Source organism: Mastomys coucha, unplaced genomic scaffold (genome assembly GCF_008632895.1).
Source record: "Mastomys coucha isolate ucsf_1 unplaced genomic scaffold, UCSF_Mcou_1 pScaffold1, whole genome shotgun sequence".
NCBI classification, from domain to species: Eukaryota; Metazoa; Chordata; class Mammalia; order Rodentia; family Muridae; genus Mastomys; species Mastomys coucha.
The window spans coordinates 79,796,618-79,818,624 of record NW_022196891.1 but is presented as its reverse complement, the minus strand read 5'-3'; the positions used below and the strand labels follow the sequence as shown (position 1 = coordinate 79,818,624).

General features: G+C 48.0%; 1 protein-coding gene and 2 long non-coding RNA genes across 9 annotated transcripts in view; 2 read left to right on the top strand and 1 right to left on the bottom strand.

The window, feature by feature from the left end:
* Susd4 (sushi domain containing 4) overlaps positions 1–22,007 on the bottom strand; it is a 127,507-nt gene that overhangs the window by 74,654 nt on the left and 30,846 nt on the right. The window lies entirely within an intron of this gene.
* LOC116068141 lies at positions 10,627–18,326 on the top strand. The gene is made up of 4 exons (XR_004109451.1): positions 10,627–11,564; positions 16,829–17,019; positions 17,186–17,243; positions 18,016–18,326. It is a non-coding gene; the product is annotated as an uncharacterized LOC116068141 (long non-coding RNA).
* The window catches only part of LOC116068145, a 1,809-nt gene continuing 508 nt past the window's right edge, over positions 20,707–22,007 (top strand). Inside the window, exons 1-2 of the long non-coding RNA XR_004109453.1 lie at positions 20,707–20,955; positions 21,636–21,938. This is a non-coding gene — a long non-coding RNA (uncharacterized LOC116068145). The remainder of the gene's footprint in view (positions 20,956–21,635; positions 21,939–22,007) is intronic.

Sequence of the window (22,007 nt, the reverse complement as noted above, 5' to 3'; positions counted from 1 at the left end):
CTGTGAGCCATGCCTGGGTGAATGGGCACGGGGGTGAGCAGGGAGGTGAGCGTGGGCGGCTATGGCAGAGCCACAGCACAGGAGAGGCCGAGCAACCCAAAATGTCTTGCGCGTTATCCAAGCACCAAGAAACAGGAAGGGAGCCAGGAAAGGAGAGGACTCTTCTCTGCATTTAGCGAGTGGCCTGTACCAGCACAGGCAGGATGCTTCCGGGAGAAAGGAGGGGAGGACACGGCTCCTTCCTTCGCCTGACTCTAGCTCTACTATCTTGAACGCGGCTCAAAGGGTTTCCATGAGCATTTGCTTTATCACTGATGAGGCGGAATGCCTGCCAGAGGCAACTTTAAAAAGCAAGGGTTTATTCTGGCTCACAGTCCACCACGGCGTCGGGAACCCGAGGCAGCCAGGCCATTGCACCCCCAAGTCAGGAAGCAGAGCTGGGAGGAAAGCTAGGGGTCCTCTCACTTTCTCCTATGTATCTGCCCCGCACCACAGGCCCCAGAGTGACTCCGCCATGTTTAGAGGCAGCACTTCCACCTCAATTAACACAGGCCAGAAAATCACCGGCAGGCATTCATTCATTCCCACAGGCTTGTCTCCTAGGCCATTCTAGAGCCGCCCGTCAAGTTGATAATATTAGCCATCATACCACCGAAGGTGGGAAGGTAAAGAGATTGCACTGTGATACTGGGACTCCTCGCAAGCAGACCTCCACCAGATCTAGGCCACGTCTATGAAGTCAGTGCCATACATACTCAGGGGAGGACAAATCCAAGGCTTGGCTGGGACTCCACACACTCCATTTTCAACAGTGGCACAAGGCTCCCAGAGCTGCACTTAAGGTCACAGGGCCAGGATTAAAATGCTGGTCCTTCTGACTACGGCCATCTCCCAACCCGCAAAGCTCTATCTGTTAGGTCGTAAAGCATAATTGTTGGCCGGTCAAAAGGATGTAAAGCTTGGAAATGTATCCAGGCAAGGATGTGTGAAGATAAGGATCATCGGGCAGATCCCAGGGTCATACTTAGCCAGGGGTGTGAGGAGGGAGGGAGGCCTCCAGGTGAGTAGAGGTCTCTGCACATCTTGGGCTTAAAACCTGGGTCTGGAGAAACCTTATTGTGAAATTCCAGCTTTTCAGAAAGTTCCCAAGAAAGCCGTGGGAAGTGGCCTTCGCTAATAACTCCAATTCCATCTCTATTTCGAGAAATACTTTATTATTGTTGTTATTCTCAAATCGCTGTCGCTCACGGGGTCAGAAGGCTAAATGTGCCAGATCAACATGGCTGTGTGGCTACAGAGAAGTTCAAGTGTCCACGGGTCTCTTTCCACTTGGCCTTCCTGGTGCAACATCCCGAGTGTACAGCCAACCCGAATCCTGACACCCCACCAGGCTGGGGCAGCACCCACCCCACCCCCTCCCTGACCCCACACCTTCAGCAGCTCTCTGGGCATCCATCTACAATGCACACCTACAATGTGCCCAGCAGCCCAGCATGGGGAGCCACCAGAACCCCCAGAGTGTTAGGTGGGCTACGAGGGCTCTCAGCCGGCTCCCTTCCTAGGGTGTTTCCTGTCCCTCCATTTGAACCTGGCATTTTCGGATTGTCAACAGAACAGGGAGTTTGGTGCTGGCATTTCCAACTTGAAACAAAACGAAACAGCCGGGTGGTGGTGGCACAGGCCTTTAATCCCAGCACTTGGGAGGCAGAGGCAGGCGGATTTCTGAGTTCGAGGCCAGCCTGGTCTACAGAGTGAGTTCCAGGACAGCCGGGGCTATACAGAGAAACCCTGTCTCGAAAAAAAAAAAAAAAAAAACCGAAACAAAAACCAAAGGTGCCACATGCTCAGAATTCTCAGACCTTTATCACGGCTGAAGTGCTGCTGTAAGGGTGATGTTGGAAAAGCCAGGAAGGACCTGAGGGCGACTAGGTCTGGGCTGGACTCCAGCTCTGCTACTTCAGAGCGGAGAGGCTTTGGCCACACACGTCACTCTCCTCTCATACCTGCTTTCTGCTCAGCAGCAAAGCCTAACAAAAGCACAAGTGTGGAGCCCCCTCCCTACCCACTCCCCAGCTGGCATGATGCCGGCATAGATGTTTCATAAGCATCCAGCCAGCCTCCCTTTGCCGCTTGGCAGCCAGGAAAGACCCGCCTCCTAGGATCTATGTCGGGAACTCCATTTCTTCTCCTCCGTGCAGCATCACATATCGAAAGGAGTGAGGAGAGCCCCCGAGGTGTCCTTCTGCCATGCCACCATCAGAGGACAGAAGCTGGAAACTAGATGGTCCGTAAGCAGTGTGGTGCCCGTAAGCCGTTCCGGGGTGGCCCACAGTGAGTGTGAGCTGTTCCCAGAGTCAAACTGGGATGCGGCAGTCAGCTGCTCTTATTAGCAATGCTGTGCCCTTTGCCTCCTGGGTCTCCACGGACATCTGGCTGGACACGGGCGGTGGAGACATGATCATCTCTTGGGGGATGGGGAGATGGCTCGGTTAAAAAGGGCTTCCGTGACCTGAGTTTCAACTCCCAGAACCTGCATTAAAAAGGCCAGGAGCTGGGGCTGGAGAGATGGCTCAGCGGGAAGAGCGCCAACTGCTAGGTCCTGAGTTTGAATCCCAGCAACCACATGGTGGCTCACAACCATTTATAATGAGATCTGATGCTCTCTTCTGGTGTGTCTATATAATAATAATTTTTTTTTTTTTAAAAAAAAATAAAGGCCAGGAGCAGTGGTGTGTGCTTGTAATCCAGTAGCAGGTCCCTGGGGCGCACACTCCAGTGGGTCTAGCTACTTGGAGAGTTCCGGGCCAAGGAGAGGCCTTGTCTTAAAAACAAAAAGTGGGGAAATTATGCCTGAGGAACAACATCCAAGTTCTCCAGATGCGCGCACACACACACACACACACACACACAGACACACACATACACACAGAGAGACATAGACGCACACATGCACACAGAGACACACACACACAGACACACACACAGAGACACATAGACACACACATGTACACAGAGAGACATACACACAGAGACACCCACACAGAGACACCCACACAGACACACACACAGACACCCACACACACACATACACACAGAGAGACATAGACACACACATACACACAGAGAGACATAGACACATACATACACAGAGAGAGACATACACACAGAGACACACACACAGATACACACACAGAGATACACACACACAGACACACACACATATACACAGAGACACATAGACACACACATGTACACAGAGAGACATACACACAGAGACACCCACACAGAGACACACACAGAGATACACACACACAGACACACACATATACACAGAGACACATAGACACACACATGTACACAGAGAGACATACACACAGAGACACCCACACAGACACACACACAGACAACCCCCCACACACATACACACAGAGAGACATAGACACACACATACACACAGAGAGACATAGACACACACATGCACACAGAGACATACACACAGAGACACACACAGATACACACACACACACAGACACACACACATATACACAGAGACACATAGACACACACATGCACACAGAGAGACAAACACACAGAGACACACACACACAGACACACACACAGACACACACACAGACACCCCCCCCCACATACACACAGAGAGACATAGACACACACATGCACACACAGAGACACACACACACAGATACACACACACAGATACACACACACACAGATACACACACACACAGACACACACACATATACACAGAGACACATAGACACACACATGCACACAGAGAGACACACACACAGAGACACACACACAGACACACACACAGACACCCCCACACACACATACACACAGAGAGACATAGACACACACATACACACAGAGAGACATAGACACACACATGCACACAGAGACATACACACAGAGACACACACACAGATACACACACACACACAGATACACACACACAGATACACACACACACACAGATACACACACAACACAGATACACACACACACACAGACACACACACATATACACAGAGACACATAGACACACACATGCACACAGAGAGACAAACACACAGAGACACACACACAGACACCCCCCACACACATACACACAGAGAGACATAGACACACACATGCACACACAGAGACACACAGAGAGACACATAGACACGTACACTATCTTCTGTAAGTGGCATAAACCATTTGAACACCACACACACAGGGCCTAACAGACGAGGCCTAAAGCCGATAAACTGGCTGCTTGCTCTCTGCAGCTCAACCAGCTTGAGGGGGGAAGCGTTTTCCTGTATTCTGCGGGGCTGGAGCATACCCTGAGCTTAGGAACAGTCGTCCTGGGTGGCGCATGACCTCCGCAGGTAACTGCCCTAAACCCTGGACTTAGCTCCATATAACAACAGACACATTCACAGATCCTTAGTCCTCTGAAAGCATTCATCACACAGGGTGGCTTCTGTGTGCAGTGGGATGGAAGCCAGTTTCAAGATTTTCCTGAACCTCTTTTTCCTAAGTTTTCAAAGGCATGACTGTCACTCTCCATGTGACATGATGCTGTGGACTGCACCCAGAATTCATGTACCCCAACTTTCTGGGACAAAGAAACCTAGTGTTCATAAACGCACTTTTGAAATAGGCTTCTCTCCTCTGGTCAGGCCCACAACCTTGGCCAACCTGTGAGGTATATACTGTCATACATGGCTGGGAAAAGTAGACATGAGCTCTGCCAGGCCCAGGTGCCAACGCTAAGTGTTCCTTCCTGCTTGGCCACCACACTTGTGGAGGCAGAGAAAAACATCATGCTATGTGCAATCCCGAGGCAGCCAGTGTCGACCTGCATGCCTTTGAGCAAGTCAGTTTAGCTCTCCAGGCCTCGGATTCCTCATGTAAGGTGTGCATGGTTACCTCGTGTCCACTGCCTCCCTCCTGAGGCTTTTTAGAAGTTGCAAGATGCTAAACGTTAAGCACTTAGATATCGACCAAGGACACGGATGTCAACACATACTGAGTACTGTCACTGTCAGTGGAGGGGGCCCTGGTTCTCTTCTGTGGAGACCTGGTTGAGCTTTCTGGATATCAGATGTATTTGTGGCTCTATACCTCCCTGTTCCTATTCCAAAGCCTGGATCTTGCCACATTAATGGGATTATTCAAGCATGGGTCTTTTCATCCAACAAGATGACATGTTCTAAGCCTTCTGGGCAATGGGTCCCTCTGGTAGTACATGAACCCTCATGCAAAACACCGTTTCCTAATGCCTGGCTTAATAGCAGAGACTCATCATGCTGAAATACAGCTATCAAAATACTCAGGTCTGTGATGTGGGATATTTGTGTCTCTTCATTAACACATCAAGTAAGACCTACTGTCGCATCTAAGAATTCCCCTAACTTAAAAGCACCGATTAATAAAACGATGTTTGGAAATACTGACAACTGTAAGAGACATGAAAGCAGCTTGCCTTCTCTTGGTGACAGACACTGCTAAGATGACCTTAGGCCAATTCCCTATGTGAAGGAAATGCTGAGATCTATTAGAGATTCATGAACATAACAAGGAGACGTTTTGTCTCCACTCAGCTCGCAGACCTTTTAGGTTCTATCGAGGCCCTTCCTCTGGAGCACAGTCTCAGCGTTCACAGGCAAATTCATCCCAGTGACTTCAGGGTTGGCAAGAGTAAGTGCCTGGGCCTTGTTTTTAAAATATGAATTTAGAACATTATGCCCCGTGCTACAAACCTAACAAGGCTCTTGTATGTTAGAAGCTAAAAATCTGTGTACAAGTGACTGGGACACAGAAGAGGGGTCACAAACACCATCACGCAGGAGACGAGAAGAAGAAAGAGTAGATGGCGCAAGAGAGTGTGTGTGCATATGCTGGCATGTTCAGGAAGAGCAAGAAGGCGGGCACTGCAGTAGAGTGTTTACTGAGTCATTTGGGAAGTGTCGGTCATGCATCCATCTCCTTGACAAGGGGAAGTTTTTCATGGGCATAGTCCATGTTTTATTTATGTTTATGCAACTGGAATGATATTTTTGAAAATATTAAACAGATGCATCTTTCATTCCTCTCTAATCGTGTTCCCAGCAGCCTTCACATAATTACAGCTGGGCCCTTGCCCTGGAGGGGAGGCATGGCACAGGGGAGGGAACGGGGGAGGGGTGGAGGGGGGGTTGACAGAGAAAGGCGGTCACCTGTCCCCGAGAGGCAGGGGACAGAGGACAAACAGCTCTGTCACCTTTACCTTTGGGAGATGGCTGAGGGCAACATCATGAATCTCCCTTCCTAGGGACTGAACCTCAAAATGAGGTGGGGAGGTGGAAAGGGAGGAAAGGAAGGAGGGGTGCAGGGAGGAGGACAAAGGGAAGAGGGAGGGTCAGACAGGACCGAAGGGAAGGGACGGTAGAGGCGGGGCGAAAAGCACAAGGCTAGGGCAGTACAGGCATGGCTGACAGCCTGAGCTCGAAGCCTGATGCAGTGGTCTGTATCTGTTATCGCAGTCCTCTGTTAGCCCTCTGAATACAAGACACTGAGACGGGAGGCAGAGATAGGAGAATCACTGGAGGTTTGAGGACCAGCTAGCCTAAGTACGCTGAGCAATAGCAGAAACAAGGAATACCCAGCCTCATACAAGGTGGAAGGTGAGGACTAAATGCCAGAGGCTTGTCCTCTGACTTCTAAACATGTGCTCTGGTCCTAGACACACAAAATAAATAAGTAAAAAGAAAAAAAAATTAAAATCTGAACCTAGAATAACTTTCCCAAATATTTACTAGTGAGGCTCAGCTTAACCGCAGCAGTAGATTGAGCCTTGGGAGAAATAGATGCAGGGCTCTCTGACCATCTGCGAGTGTGCAGCTCCAGCAGCACATGAAAGTCTATGGGCAGTAAAGAACGCCTTCGGCAAGTCTGAGGGTGGTATGTCACCCCACCCTCTGTGCCCTGTGTCTGGTTCACAATGCGCATGCTTTAGACACCTGAGAAGGTGAAGAACACAGGTAACGCCAAGAGACAGCTGACTGATGGTAAGGAAAGCAGAATCAAAGACACAGCTATAAAAGGCAGGAGGGTCAGGGCTGCTGGGCTGTCACAAGCTTCTAGAATTACCACAGCAGTGACTGTCCATGGTCAAGACCCAAGACAGCAGGTTTTTCTTTTGTGTGTGTGTGTTTTGTTGTTGTTGTTGTTTTTCGAGACAAGGTTTCTCTGTGTGGCCCTGGCTGTCCTGGAACTCACTCTGTAGACCAGGCTGGCCTCGAACTCAGAGATCTGCCTGCCTCTGCCTCCTGAGCACTGGGATTAAAGGCATGCTCCAGCACTGCCCGGCTAGCAGGTTTTTCTTAAGAAAGCAGAAGCTGGGGCCAGGGAGGTGGCTCAGTAAAGTGCTCCCTACAAAAATGTGAGGACCAGAGTTGGGGTTCTAGGACCCATATATGTGGCCCATACCCCTGGAACCTTAGCACTGGAGGGTCAGAGAGAGGAGGATCCCTGAAGTTCACGGGCCAGTAAAATCTAGCCGAAATAGTAAGTTCCAGGTTCAATGAGAGACCCTGTCTTTAACCAAGTGATGAAAAGTGATAGAGAAAATGTTAGATATCTGGACTCTGCATGTAAATGCACAGGGTGTACACCCTCTATATAGGGTACACACATGTGCGTGCACACACACACATAACACACACATAACACACATCACATACATAGCACACACACACATAATACACACATTACATACACAGCACACACACATCACATAACACACATGCATAACACACATCACATACACAGCACACACGTACATAAGACGCATCACATACACAGCACACACACACATAACACACACATCACATATACAGCACACATACACACAACACACACATCACATATACAGCACACACACACATATCACACACACACAACACACACATCACATACACAGCACACACACACATATCACACACACACAACACACACATCACATACACAGCACACACACACATATCACATAACACACACATCACATACACAGTGCACATATACATAACACACATCACATACATAGCACACACACATAACACACACAGTACACACATACACACACACATACATACACACACAGCACACACACACATACACACACACAAATACAGACAAAAGTGCAGGAGCTACATGTTGGAACACATCCCTCCAATCCCAGCACATGGAAGCCGAGGCAGGAGGTTCATGAATTCCAGTTGTACTTTATAGAATTATCACATGGAAACAATAGAATAAAAGAGTAGATTACTAAATCTACTCTTCATCTTAGAGATAATGCAAGGTCATTTTTGTTACACTGATTATACGGATTATTGTAGACTGATACAGGATTAAGGTTTTCATTGGTATAAATCTTTGTATATTGATATAAATGTTAAGATCAATTTTGTTACAATATACATATATATGTTTCAACTCATATAGGTGTTGTGCCTTGTGGCTCATTTCAAAATGCAAGATTTTTATAGCAATCCTTTTAATAGCTGCTATTACAAACTGCTAGGAATGGTTGAGAAATGGAAGTTAATGGTCAAACAATCAAACTCATGATCATTTCACATACTAGCCTGGATTATCACAAAAATATGCACCCTGGGTTGAACAGATAATAAATATCTAGAAACAGGCAGCATTTGCTTGTTCAGATATGCTATGAATAGACAGATGGTCTTAAAAAACTTCAGTCTCATAGAATACAGCATTTAAAGATGTTTCACTAATTTAAGGTCTTTTTTTTTTTTTTTTTGAGATTGAGACATGTCAGCTCCTGCCAGCATCCCCATTCAACTTGGAAAGGTGGTGATGAGCATTGAAGGACCTCCATTTGGAGATGGCTTCATTTGTGGCACACTAGCCACCGGGCAAAGAAAATGCCCTAACTTCATATGCAGACAGAATGCTGCCCAGAATGGACAGACTTAGGGAAGTTGATTGCCAAGCTTTGCCAAGACAGGGTAAGCAAGTCCTTCATAAATCCTGCTTCACAAATGCTCTGTCCAATATTCTGGGCCAGAAAGCTGAAGATGATGCTCCAATGTTTCAAAGAATATTGGGGACTATCCAGTCCGTCTGCTGCCTCTGTCATTTCTATAATTTTTGGAAGCAGAGTCCCTACTCTTCCTGCATAATCAGGTAATAGTAATTCCTTCTCAGGCCTCTGATGAGGATGAAGACTAGATAGTCATAGTCTGACTATAAGCTTAAATTGTTTAGGATTTAAGATGTTCTAGATCTAAGAAGGTATTTTTATGATGGTAATACAAATTAGGATAGAAAGTGATTTAGACACAGAACTCTGAACTCATCAAGATAGGGTAGATGATAGAACACTTTATCTAAGTTGGACTTTTTAAATGTAACTTACCTAATAATTTTATGATTATTTAATTGTTCCTACTGTATGTTTTTATTATAAAAAGCGAAAGAGCCTTTATATTTAAACAAAAAAAAAAGCGGAAACCTGAGGTTTGGTCTATTGCTATGTATTGTAATGCTAAATTCTGTATCCCAAGGTCCAGTTGCTTGAAGAAGAGTGAATTCTCATGTATACCAGCTTTGGCTGTACAAACCTTGCTCCTTAATTTAAAACTATTGGTTGAATAAAGGTTCTTGCAGCCTATAGCTGGGCAGAAGAGAGGTAGACGGGCTTCCCTCTTGGGCTTAGGGTTGGAGGCAGAGACCAGGACTGAGGGGAGAAAGAAGGGTCCATGGGGCAGGTGAATAGTGAGCGCATGGCCATGAGGCTGGTCTGTTGGAGTAGGATGATCCAGGCGGAACACAGCAAGTGACAGCTCAGGGTCATTGACAGGGAAGATGATAAAATAGCTTGGAAGGTTCATATCTCCCCAGCTCTAGTGCTTTAAGGCTTATTGTAAATATAAAGGTTTTGTATCTTTTATTTGGGAACTACATGATCTACGGTATAGTAGAAGCCCCAAGTAATATCTCCCACCACAGTAGACTACACAATGAGACCCCCTCTCAAACAACAAAACAAACAACCCAGAAGAACAAGAGGAAAGAAAGAGAAATGCATATGTGGGCGGGGCGGGGGGGGGAACTCTCATCCAAAACGACTATTTTTAAAATGTGTCTTTAAGACACATTAAAGCTCAGCTAATGAAGAACTGACCTCTACAGAAGCTGCTGCCGCTCTAGAGCTGCAGGATCAATACAGCACAGCTGGGCTTTGTCTTTCCCCCCTGCAGACCCGCCCGCATACAGAAGCCCCTCTACCCATCCACCCCTGCCCTCTCTCCCCCCAACCCCCAGGACCTGCCTAGAGGGATGACCCTCCAGGATATCCAGCAAGGGGACTTCCTCTGCAGGTCCGATGCCATCCATGTGCATCAGTAGTTTGATAAGAAGGCTGAGGGCCCCCATGGGACAACCAGCGAGTGTGACCCCTGTGTGAACCCTGCGGGCAAACACTTCCTTACATGCCATCCATAGTCCAGAACTAGGGCCCTGAGCTCCAGAGTGGCACTCTTCCGTGCCACTATGTCATAGTGCCAGTATGTCATAGTCTCTATGACACACTGTCCGCCATACAGATGACAGCAGCCAGTGATTCTTCAACCTTCTACTAGCCAAAAGTAAAAGGAACCAAGACATCAAAAGTAGGGGTGATTTCTGCAGCTGCCCACACCTGGAGCATCCATAATGGGACCCGGCTTTAACATTCCTTCTTTCTTGTCTTCCTCCAAAGACAAGAAAGCCCTGTCATGTGCCAAGGTCTTTACTTGAGTAAATGAACAAATGAATCCAAGAGAACTCCCAAATAGCATCATATTTAATTGAATTTTGTCATGAGGGGAAAAAAAAATGTTAGAAAATCCATGACTCTTGGGCTGGGGATGTAGCTCAGGGGTAGAATGCTTGGTTAGCATGTGTAAAATTTGGCTTCTATCCCCAGGACTGGGAGAGACAGACAGACAGACACAGAGACGGACAGACAGACAGATACAGAGACAGGCACGCAAAGAGAGACAGAGAGGAAACAGCTCTCAGACAAATACACTGCAAGGCCAGAGTGCTAACTTTTGGAAGTTACGGTTCATCTACCAAGTTCTAAGGCAAGACAACTAAAATCGCAGCAAGCTTTGTCAACGCACACGTCCTCTAAACCAGCTTCTACAACGTCACATATGCCACTCAGAGAACAAAAGAAAGGACTCTCCTTTTATATCATTCCAACATGACTCTATGACCTCACCCCTTGGGGCCGTGAGGCTGTCAGAGCTTGTGGAGAAAGATCCCAGATTCTACTGTGGTGTTTCTGTACTATCATGTCCCGCTCATGGTTCCGATAACTCAACCAGGGGGCAAGGCCACGATGAGCCCACTGCCAGCCCACAGACAGCCTCATGCATTTGGAAACAAGCATATCTATATCCAGCCAAGCATGAGGAGTTTTTGCCCTCCTGGTTCTCTTGGGTGGGATACCATCTGCATAGGCCCGCCATATTGCTGTCAAAGACTCAGTAAGGTATTGAATTTATATATAAGATCTCTTTCCTTATATAATTTTTCTTTTACAAATTTATTTATTTTATGTATATGAGTACACTGTCACTCTCTTCAGACTCACTTGAAGAGGGCATCCAATCCTATTACAGATGGTTATGAGCCACCATGTGGTTGTGGGGATTTGAACTCAGGACCACTGGAAGAGCAGTCAGTGTTCTTAACCACTGAGCCATCTCTCCAGCCACCCCCCTCTTTTATAATTTTTTAACAAAGATTTATTTATTAAGATCTCTTTTGTTAAATATCCTCATCATTTGAAAATCACCAGTTAGATGAAATGTCTATCTTCTTATTTTTCAACTTTTGGAGTTATTAGGAATTGAACTCGGGTCCTCAAGCGCTCTAGGAAAGTACTCTCCCACTAACCTATTCCTCTAGCTGGTTCTTTTACATTTGAGATAGGATCTTACAACTAAGGTTGCCCAGGCTGGCCTTGAACCTCACTCTGTATCCCAGATGGGACTTGAACTTGTTATCTTCCCATCTGAGCCTTCTGGGTAACTGAGGATGTAGGCCTATGCCGTCAGGGTTATCTAACCTAAATCTCCTTGAGGGGACAGTACTGCCCGTGGCATCCAAAGACTCCTTGACTTCTCTAGATTGTGAAAACCAACAAAGTCATGGCCTTTGTATTCACCGACCTTCCCCCAAGATGTCCCCTGATCCTGACCTCAGGGACATCTGCAGTGCTTAATGGCCAACAGGCAGACTCAGTCAGCATGCTCAGCTGCCTGCCAGGCCCAGATGCTGCCAACTGCACATGGGCTGTTTCTTTCACTGTCCAATGCCAGCTGGCTCCTCAGGATCATCGGGTGTCAGCCATTCTGGGGCAGATTTGACTCTCTGGTGGAGGCAATCCTTGGCTCTAAAGATAGCACACCTAATGCTGGTCCACGAGGTAATTTTGGCCTGGTGCTGGCTAACCCATCTTGTCTCAGACAGCTCAGTGGCAAGAAAGCAGTCACCGAGCGATGCGTTCCATCTTGAGCATCGACTTTGAGCTGCCCAATGTTTACTACCCTTTGCTAGGACTCCGCTTACCTCCCTTCTCTAGAACTTTCCTTCCCATCCAGCCGATTGCTCACCGCAGTGGAACACTTCGGTTCCACAGTGGATATCAAGAAGATGGGGAGAGGATTTTATGCTTGTTTGTTTGTTGTGTGGTGCTAGGACTCAAACCCAGGGCCACGCACAGGCCAAAGAAACCTTCCACCACTGAGTGACATCTCCAGTCCTTGGTATAGCTCGGGCTGGCCTCGAACTCATAACCCTCCAGCTTTAGCCTGCCAAATGCTGGGATTAAGGGTGTGTGTCACCATGTCTGGCTCAGAAAAAGGTGTTGTGTTTAATCCAATTCAGTATTTAGACTCAGAGAGAAGGCAGCGAAGTTCACATGCAGGCAAAAAAAAAAAAAAAAAATCAGATTATCAATGACTATCATCCCTTTACCTGCGTAATCCTACTCTGGATCAATAATGTGTAACTTTAAGCTGTTTGCTCTGACTTCACAGCCTATGAACCCATTTAAAAAAAAAAAATCTCTGCCAGACATTGATTGCCCCGTCCTGCCCCACAGGCTCACAGTCTAAGGCCTGGCTCAGCGTCCTCTGCTTGAAGGTCGGGTGCTTCATCTACTGTTGTGTTTGTGTTCACTAGCCACCAAGTTCATCTTTCACTCTGGACCCCGCCCGGAAGGGGCCAACGACTGATTTAGCGTTGCATCCGCAAGTCCTCACTTCCAGGCCTTTCCTATGCGTGGAGCGCTGAAAACTCATTTCCTGGATGGATGCATACATGCATGGAGAGATGGCTCACGGGTAGATGGCTGGCTGGTTGGACAGCAGGATAGATGAACAAGGTGTGGGGAGGGTGGCGCTCTTCCTTCGGGGTGCTTCTACTGCTTCTGGACAGTGGCTCACATCACACCTGTCCTCATTACCACACTCATTTGATTCCTCAGCCCGTTGTCAGTGGAAGGTCTCACAATTTCCCTACCGCCGCCACCACATTCCAAGCTCACGGGCACACACAGCAGCACCTTCGGAAAGCTAGGGAGGGCCCAAAACTTAAGAGGTTAGATTTCTGACGAAAGCACAATCCACATGATCGCCATTCTTACTTCCTATTTAAGAAACAAAAGTTCTCTGTTGGGAAAGCCCCCTCTCCCCTCAAGCCCTTCTTCCTCTCATGGGCTCGGCGCACCTCCCAATTCCTTCAGAAACGCCCCTCATCTTTTCAGAGAACCTTCTGGCCTATCCTCAACAAACTTTAATTCTTCACTGAGGAAGCTCAGAAAGCAACAGATGAGGAGCTAACAGGCCACACAAAGGGACGCGAAGCCAGCGAAGCAAACGGAAAAGGAGTGTCTGCCAATCGGAGCGCCGTTTGCCCCACTTGGTGCTTTTAAGTTCCTCGATCTCCTGGCATTAGTAGAAACAGAACTGCATGCCTCCAGCCCTCACACTGCTAATGAACAGTTAGCACCCCAGGTGACAGGAGCCTTGGAGTTCAAGTACAGTGGCGACAGACTCAAGTAAACAGACCGTAGGCACGACTGATCATAACGCTTAGTCTTATGCGGTGCATCTCACCACAACTGTTGGGTTTTGTGTAAAGACGGAGTAGTCCTACGGTGGGACAGCTCCCCATGGAACCGTCTAGGCCTTCTGTGTGACAGGAGTACCTCCCTGTCACATATAAAAGACACAGGGTAGCCAAAGGAATGAATGAGAAGTGCTAACCACTGGGGAATAGGGATTGCTGTTCCCATACAGGAATGTTGGCTCCAACAGACTCCTGGACCTTGTGTGTCAAATCAATACCTTTGCCCACCTCCCACAGCCATGACTCTGCCGGAGGTACAGCAGCTGCTCAACACCCACATCAGATCTGTACTATGGTCCCTGGTGACGCCAGTGACAAATGCCACTGCTCCAAAGAGACAGGAGTCCATGACCTAGGATCCCCGCGGCCCCCTGGTGTGCGTTCATTCACAAGGCTCTCCTACCATCCGGCAGCAGAGTGGCTGGCTCTTCACCACACTGCTCTTTTCCCTTCGCCACAGAGGTCCCCAAGGGCAAGCGTTCCCTTTTCTCTCTGTTCTTCCTATTCTGAGCCAGCTGGAGGGCCCCGCGTGCCAAGGAAGCCTCATCACTCCCAGCAAAAACTTAGCCGAGACTGTGCCCTCGTGGGGTTGGAGCTGGGCGTGATGAGGAGGCCTCTGAAAAGGAAGCTGAAGCCTGGCCCGCTGATTCCAGTCACGCCACGCCGCCTTCCCTCATTCCCAAAGGATGCTACCTGCTCAGCTGCCTTTATCACTCCCAATGCCTCCCATTCTACGCTCACCACAGGGTGAGCGTGGTTCTTAGGGCCTGAGATTCAAACTGCAATCATTCCCATGTTGGATGAGGTCTCACCTCACACAGCATCGCGTTTCTCTCTAAGCAGGCTGGGGAGTTTCTCTCTGCTCCCACACGAGGACTCACACCGAGGAGCTCGCTTGCGATTCAGCTTGCCGAGACAAACTTAAGAGATGCTAAAGTAGTGGTGAGATTTCTTCTGTCTTACTCCAACAAGTCATCCCTTTAGGCACTACAGGGCAGCGACGAAATGCCCAGGTTTGCTGAAGCGAAACTCGGAAACACGCAACAACTGCTAAGGGGTGGGACAGCAAGCCAGTCTTCCTTCGCTCCTTTTTTATTTTTATTTTATTTTATTTTTTTGGTTTTTCAAGACAGGGTTTCTCTGTGTAGTCCTGGCTGTCCTGGAACTCACTCTGTAGACCAGGCTGTCCTAGAACTCAGAAATCTGCCTGCCTCTGCCTCCCAAGTGCTGCGATTAAAGGCATGCGCCAACACCGCCCAGTCCCTTCAGTCTTAAACGGCCATTTTGACATCTCTGCTTCCCAGCCCCATTCCTTGACCTTCTGTTTTTTTGCTTCATGGAATTGCAACATGGCTGTTGAGCAGGGCTTCCTGTGTAGAGATAGCTAAGTGTCAGGGGAAGGAGTCACCTGGGTGGCTACATGGGTGGTTACAAGCACCTCCCCGCCCCCACCCCTATATTCTGCAGCTTCTGCACTCTAGCCCTCCTGGGGAAATGGCACTCGGTAAATGAGACAACAGTCAGGGTGATGTGTCAAAAACACTCTCTAAGGACATAAAATATATAAGATGTGCTTCATAAAATATTTGCGGGGAGCTGTTAGGGAGCGTGGTGAGTCTACCTCAATGCAACTTGTTTAATGCGTGCTCATACACACACACATCTACAGAAAAATCTTACAGTATATGCAAAAAACGGTGTCTCTATATTCAGACATGGCACCTACATTCTGACAAGCATCAATGTGATTAAATTACTTCGGTGAGTTCCCTTGCAAAAATCCAGTATTTATTGCTGCTGGTGTCTGCAACAATTTCCAGACATGAGCACTACCTAATACCAGCCTTGCGAGTTCATTGCCCGGACACAGATAAAGTTCCTTAGCTCTGACCGCTTAAACTCAAGGTCATTAGTCAGCTTTAATGCTGTAATTTGGATTCCAGACTTTTAAAAAGCACACAGCCTGGTCACGGAAACCTGACTGAGCGCTTAGCAGATACTCTGCCACCCTTGGTAATGGAAATCACTCACGGAAGACAGGCGCCTCCACAGACAACCCTTTTCCTTCAGGGTTGTAACAGGGATCTAGAATCTAAAATGAAAATGTCCTCCTGAGCTCCAAGCCCACCTCCTGTTCTGAATACTGAACATCCCTCTATGTACGCAGGTGCTAGGGATGACGGCACTTTTTTTTTTTTTTTCAGTTTTTTTTGAGACAGGGCTTCTCTTGGCTGTCCTGGAACTCAACTTTGTAGACCAAGCTGGCCTCAAACTCAGATATCTGCCTGCCTCTGCCTCCCAAATGCTGGGGTTAAAGGCGTGCACCACCACTGCCCGAGATGGGATGACGGCATTTTAGGGGAGCCTCATAGAGGCTGTGAGACATTCTGGCATGTTTCCAGCCTGGTGTCCATTTGGGACCACGGAATGGATACTGCTAAGTGCCTACCACAGCTGTCTATACTGACCTGGGGATAGGAGCAACCTCAATGCCACATGTAAGACAATCAGCCAATTGCTTTCCTTGGTATCTCCTTCCGTAGCCACGAACAACCTTCCTTCTTTGTCCCAGGTCCTCCCTCCCTCCCTCCTTTCCTCATCCTAGGTTATCCCTCCTAGGTCCTGTCTACCATCTCGAATGCCTCGCACCATCAGCTCTTCTCTAAGAGGTGATGCATGAGACAGGGGTTGACGTTTAGACCAGATGCAGCTTCAGCCCAGATGCTATCACACCATCCGTTCTGAGCCGATCTCTCACTGCCTGTTTCTACCGCCTGTAATCTGGGGGGATATGAACACCTCCTTCAAGGGTAAGCATCGGGACCCAATCAGATCGGGCACAGGAAACACACAGATGAACGCCTGAGACTCTTATCAATTTTTAAGAAGCATTCCAAAACATTAAAGTGAAATTAGCACTTCTGTTGAATGTGATAAATCGAACATCTGATCAGTTCTCCCTCCCCAACATTCCAGAAATGAGAAGAAACTTTGAAGACATGTGAATAAAGGACCCAGCAGAAATGAGAAAAGTGTTAGTAAGATTGCCAGGACGTCGCAGAAACTCCCGAGGCCAGGGACATTGGAAGCAGCAGGTGGGGAGGAAGAGAATGGGGCTGGAAAGAGAGAGACAGGCTGAAATGTGTAAGGAGCAATTAGTCCACTGACTGTGGCCTCCTGGTGACCTCGGCTCCCCATCATAGTGTGGGAGGAGACGTGATCTTTTTAGAAGCCTCAGAATTGGAAGAAAAGAAAAGAATCGCCTCAGAAAAAACACCTCTAGATGTAGATAGTCAGAGATGTAGACAGTGAGAGATGTAGACAGTCAGAGATGTAGCCAGTGAGAGATGTAGACAGTGAGAGATGTAGACAGGGAGAGATGTAGACAGTGAGAGATGTAGACAGTCAGAGATGTAGGCAGCGAGAGATGTAGACAGTGAGAGACGTAGACAGTGAGAGATGTAGGCAGCGAGAGATGTAGACAGCGAGAGATGTAGACAGTGAGAGATGTAGACAGTGAGAGATGTAGACAGACAGTGAGAGATGTAGACAGTGAGAGATGTGGACAGTGAGAGATGTAGACAGACAGTGAGAGATGTAGACAGTGAGAGATGTAGACAGTGAGAGATGTAGGCAGTGAGAGATGTAGACAGTGAGAGATGTAGACAGTGAGAGATGTAGACAGTGAGAGATGTAGACAGTGAGAGATGTAGACAGTGAGAGATGTAGACAATGAGAGATGTAGACAGTCAGGGGCTACCACCCCCCATCCTCAGTGATGCCTAAATTCCAGTTCAACCCTTCAGGGAAGCCCAAATTCATGATCCGGAGCTGCCCTTCCTGTCTCAGACCTACCTATGGCCAAGGATGTTCCAGACTTGAACTTCCCAGTGTGGGGGCTGCAACGATGACTCAGTCGGTAGAGCACATGGCCACTCAAGCATGAGGACAAGAATGTGGATCCCCAGCACCGACATAAAAGCCAGGCGGACTCTGCAGGTGTCTGTGATCCCAGAACTCAAGGGGCAGAGACTGAGATGCCTGGACAAGCTGATTAGCTAGACTAGCAGAATTGGTGAGAGACCCTGCCTCAGTAAAAAATTGTGGTTAAGGAGGATGGGTGCCTGATGTCAACCTCTGGTCTCCACACACAAGTGTGTACATGTCTATGCACACCTACACATGTGTGCCCACACACATAACCACTCACACAAATAAACGTATAAACAATGGGGAAAGAGAGAAGGAGATCAGAGACTGAAGCAGCAGGCTCGGGGCCGGCAGGGGTCTGCACCAGGTCCTCTGAGTATGTGTCATAGCTTCAGCTGTTTGTTTTTCTGGGACTCCCCAATGGATGAATGAGTAGGTCTCTGATGATTCTTGTGCCTTCCCTTGGGGGATCTTTTTCTTCTTTCGGTTTGCTTTGTCCAATTTCAGTGTGTTGTTTTTTGTTTTATCTTATTGTATTTCATCATGTTATATTTTGTTATTATCTCTTAGAAGTTTGTTTTTAATGAGAGACAGAAAGGGAGTGCATCTAGACAGGAGGGGGGGGGGAGAAACTGGAGGCATGGGGGGGGGAACCATAACCGGGATATATTATATGAGAAAAGAATCTATTTTTAATAAAAGGGGAAAAGAAAGTGTGAAGTGTGAAATAATTCAGAAAGAAAATACTACAATGCGACCCTCTGAGACACACGAGACTGTACTGCTCTCATCAACACCACTTTAAAAGGGACAGGCAATGTGTCACAGGTAGTAGCTGGAAAAGGTCAACCAAAAGCCGGGAGGAAAGGTTTTGGGAATCTCCCTGATCAGAGAATAATAAAGACGCACAGACAAGCAAGATGGAGGGGGGAGATAAGAGCATTTAAAGATCAGTCTAGGAGCTGGGCGGTGGTGGCGCAGGCCTTTAATCCCAGCACTTGGGAGGCAGAGGCAGGTGGATTTCTGAGTTCGAGGCCAGCCTGGTCTACAGAGTGAGTTCCAGGACAGCTAGGGTTCCACAGAGAAACCTTGTCTCGAAAAACCAAAAAAAAAAAAAAAAAAAAAAAAAAAAAAAAAAAAAAAAAAAAGATTGGCCTAGGAGTTCTAGTGCTATACGGAAGGAAATGCAAAAAGAAGAGAGAGAAACAATCAGAGGAGGAGCAATGCAAGAAAAGTTCCATGAAGTCAAAGACGTGGGTTTTCAAACTGGCAAGGTCACTGCACACATGCAATGTTGAGACAATCCAGAGCACTAGAGTGAAGAAAGATTTTGAGCTTCGTAGAGAGGTAGAGATGGCTACACTGAGAGGGAAGAGCATAGATCACATGTAATAACAGGAATCAGGGACAACACTTAGCAGAGACACCAGAACTTAGAAGATTCTATGGTGATATCTTCAAACATGTGAGGTCAACCCAGTTTAACTTAAACTTTACTAAGCTGCTGGGTGAACGTGACGATTGAAGGGGAAGCTACATTTGGACAGTTGCCTCTCAGACTATTCACCCCTTTGCTCGCAGGACTGATTAAAAAAAAAAGGTTCTCAGTTAAAATGTGGGTACAGCCCGAGAAATGGGCAGACGGAGATTCAGAAACAGAGAGAAACAGAAAGAAACATAGGATCCAGTCAACAGATATCAAGGGAAGAAAAAAACCATAGACGAGCCAGAGTTGGAATGAGGCCTGTGACCAGGCAGGGCCAGGGAGGACGGCTCTAGGGCAGACAGGGGAGCTGGAAGGGTATGGCTGTGTTTGTCCACATGAAAAGGGGTATGGAAAAATGAGGGGCTGAGGTGTAGGTCGGTGGTAAGACCACATGCCTAGCATGTGTGTCCAATCCCCATAAGTGAAATACAGACAGAAGGATGGACAGATGGAAGGAAGGAAGGAAGGAAGGAAGGAAGGAAGGAAGGAAGGAAGGAAGGAAGGAAAGGAGAGAGGGAGGGAAGGGAAGGAGGGAGAAATGGAGAAATAGCATCACCAAGCCTCCTGCTTCAGCAAATCATCGTAAACGACCGATTTAAACAAACACGGGGTGGGAACTGCCCTTTCCCACATGAAACTCCACCCAGAGGCCACGGACCTGCCACAAGGTTTGCTTGTGTCTTCTTTACTGGTGAGCATTTAGAAATGGGTCCACGGGTGTACGTGCACCTGCTTCTTCACGTGACAGCCACTTAGTGATGGGCAGAGAGAGCTTCAGCCTGCCTGTTTGGGGAGGACTTGTCAAGTTCCACCTGGTGAATGTTCTGTCTGAACTTAAACCAAACTCAATGCTGATTCTGTCCCTCTGAGGCCTGCTGCAGTATATGAGGCATGAGGTGGGTTGGAAGGATGGCGTGCTCATAGCTTGGGACTTTGCACAACATTGGCAGCTAGGAACACCCTTTGCAGAGCCTGTGGCCTGCTTGCTAAGGGCTGGCCGCTGCGGTGGCAGCCAAGGGTGCTGTTACTAGCCTTCCCAGGGCTTCCTCTGTCCCTCTTGTCCCATCCTGTCCCTAGGGCGAACATGAGCTCACTTTCTTCAGAGCATTCTTCACAGGGCTCTGTCCTCAGCGTGCCTGCCACTCCAGCAGGACAGGAGCCGAGTCCCACCGTCAGCACCCAGCAGACAGGAGCCGAGTCCCACCGTCAGCACCCAGCACCGCTCCCTCAGCGCTAAAGCACGCTGTGAACGAATGAATGACACTTCACAGAGCCAACCCACAGACGGTGCAAAGAGGATGAGACCTCCAACGTCTAAATTTAGCTCAAGGTGTGAGGGAGAATACTAGTATCCAAGTAATGAACTCCTGGAAGTGGGAGGTGGGTAGGTAATGGAAGATCCTGCTGCCACCCCATGTTAATAGCACAGCCTCTCTCAGGCAGCCTTAGCGCCACGGGAGTGAGCCATCTGCTCGGAAGACAGCAATTAGGCCAGCTCAGCCTGGGAGCCCAGAGCCTCATGCCTGCAGCTGGGAGCGGCGTATAAATTCCAACCCTCTATCCCTACTCTCTCTCCAGCCTCACTGACACATTTACTGCTACGTGGTCAGTTGGCAGTCATTGCTCAGGGTGGCTTTTGTCCCCAAGAGAAAAAGCAATTTTTTTTTTTTAAGCATAAACAAAAGCAAAAACAAAAGCAGCCTGCAGTATGAAAACAAGACATACCAAACCTTAAGGAAGCCCTTGGGAGGCCTCATACCAAGGCCGTCCAGCCTCTGGGCCGGGTCTCTTTCTTGGGTTGGACTAGATCTGCTCCACACTTGAGGTCTCCTTGCTCCTAGGGAATGCTTGAACTATTTTTCATTTCTTTAGAAAGGTGAGTAGAAATAGGAAATTTAACCAAAGCAGACAGTCCCATGCAGGCGAACGTAAAACTTCAGCTTTGACTGGGCTGGAAACACACACTGGTGTCAAACAGTGATGTCTGTGCACACACATATCTCCCAGCAGAAATGGAGGAATGGATTTACTACAGCTCCTCAAAGACATTCGGTCTCTTTCAAGACAGTTTAGTGCTCCGAAAACAACAGAGAGTGCAACCTGAGGTGTGAGACCGAGAGCCAGCTATGCTCAGAAGGGTTATCAGGGGCCCCTGCTCTGAAATCAGACCCACTACACTGCAGGAGCTGCTTGGGGGAGGGGAAGGAGAGCTGGGGGAGCAGCTGAAGCCAGAGAGAGGCTCAGTGGACACTGCAGAGACCTCTTCCAGCCATGATCTGGAGTTTACTTCCACTATCGGAACCAGCGTAAAAGGTATCTGTTGGAGCCACAGATGTCTCAGTCCGTTCTGTGTTGATATTAACAGACTACTATATATGGGGG